This window comes from Giraffa tippelskirchi, chromosome 4 (genome assembly GCF_054371585.1).
Source record: "Giraffa tippelskirchi isolate mGirTip1 chromosome 4, T2T-mGirTip1v1.2.pri, whole genome shotgun sequence".
Classification (NCBI taxonomy): domain Eukaryota; kingdom Metazoa; phylum Chordata; class Mammalia; order Artiodactyla; family Giraffidae; genus Giraffa; species Giraffa tippelskirchi.
The window spans coordinates 33,299,556-33,301,844 of NC_137278.1; positions in this window are offsets into that span (position 1 = coordinate 33,299,556).

The following is a 2,289-nucleotide window of genomic DNA, read 5'->3' on the forward strand; positions in this document are numbered from 1 at the left end:
GAGTTTTGAAGAAGTAAGATACAGTTGTCTCAGTAGTTGCTTAGGTCCAAAATTATACTGGTTCAAACGAATCTACTCATACTTTGCTTTATTGCTCTTCCCTTTACAGATACTGATTTTGATTGAAGTATGTACAATTGTTGCTTTAGACATAATGGTATTGCACACTTTAAATCAACTACAATGTAGTGTAGTCTACATTGCATACCTTTTATATGCACTGGGAAACTGGAAAATTCATGTGACTTGCTTTATTGTGAATTTTACCTTATTGAAGTAGTGTGCACCCAAGCCCCCAATAATAGATGTGTGCCTGTAATTGGTTTGAGATTAAACTTGTCCAGTCTCATCCAGGGCCTTCACAGGGGATCCTTTTATTTTTGCTGTCTGAGCCAGGGATCAGCAGGACACACTAGAGAGGATTCTAATCATATTACTGAGTGTTTTAAGTTTTTAAACCAAATTCATTAGAATAATATTTCCTGAAATTGGACTGTATCAGGTCCAGCTAGATTTTGGAGCAGTGTGAATTCCCTGCACTTGGGAATGGACATTGGTACAATCAATTTGTAAACAAATTAGCAAGACCCCTTAAAATTGAAGATATGCCCTGTGACTCAGCACACCCTAGGGCTAGGGCTATATAGATTCCTCCTGCTCAGGGGTTCCAGTAGACATCTACAAGAATGATAGTCCAGTCTAAAAATAATGATACTGCAATCTTATTCCCAATTCTTATTGGAAGCATCCTTGTACCAGACTACTGGCTGTCCAGCAAAATTAGAGTTGCAGAGTTTCGGACAAATGACTACACTTCCCAGGGCTCCACCCAGTCCCCCTATAGTGATGGGGTAACCAGCTAACTTCTCTCCAGTGGAATGTGAGTAGAAATGTGTCAATTCTGTGCCAGAACTTTTAAGAGGGTGAGTGTACCTCCATGCTTACTCTCCCCTTTTGGTAGATGCATATGATAAGGCAGCTCTAGGGCATGGTAGAGCACAACATGGAAGATGTTTGATTCCCTGAATCACTTCAAGAAAGACTATTTGCCCTTCAGGACGATCTTAGACTATTATATGAGTGAAAAATAAATGTTCTTTGAGACATGATACAGTCTTGGGTCTGTTCTCCTGTATAACCTATTTGTCCCCTCCCACTAAGAGTAAGCTCTCCCCTATGCCTTCTGTTCGCTCCCATGTTTGCCTTTCCATTCTGAACAGTTATCACCTCTTGCCTTTTCAAGAGCTTCCTAACTGGATTCCTTCTTTTCACTGGCTTGGTATACTCCACATACAACTGTGCTGAGTTTTTTATACTATAAATCAGACTTCATTCACTTGCTCAAAGCCTGATTTCCCAGTGCACTTAGAATAAAGTTCATCCCCCTTTGTCCTACAAGGCCTCCTTGCTCTTGCCATTAACCTTTTTAACCTTGGCCTCTGCTCCACCCTTTTTCTGTCTAGTCCCCAACTATACTTAGCCACATTGACTTTTATTCCTTAACCCTCCCAAACTCCCCATCTTGGGACTTTGGCATTCTCTGTTCCTACTGTCTAGAATGTCTTTTTCCCCAGTTGTTGTACTGCAGGCTTCATTTTATCATTTAAGTCTTAACCTAAATTTCACCTCTGAGGTCTTTTCTGTCTAACACACTTTCTGTAACATCACCCTCTTTCCTTTCCAGCATTGGAAAGCAGACAAAAAGTGGACTGAAATCCTAGTTGGCCAACCTACTGCTGTCTTGCTGTTATGAATTTCCAAGGGCCTTTATCAGATGACCCACCTCTTAAAGTCTTCAAGTCCTCAGAGGCCTCACTCCCAACAGAGAAAGCCAGAAGTACTACACCAGATCAGATCCGTTATCTGGGATGAGAGGAATTCAAAATAAACAGACAGGATGGAAATTATTCACTCCTGATTTAGATCATCAGGATAGCACTGGCAGGAGGGGGAATTAACAGAATAATAAGATTCTCCATCCCTCCTGCATTCTGACTCATTATCCTTAGTTATATATTTTCCTGTGGTTTTTGCATCCATAGAGAATAAAGGTTTCAAATGTGTTTTGTTTTGGATACCACGTTTTAAAACAAGCTCTATTTTCAGCTCCACTGACAAACTCTTTAGGTTAAGGTTGCTATGTGCTACCTAACATTTGAGTTTGTACACTAAAACTGCATTTTTATTTTATGCACACTAGTATGAGGAAGACATTCAGAGTTGCTAAGAAGTGAGAAAAGATACGAAGTAGAAGGCATATTATATTGGAACAATAATGAAGTCACTGGG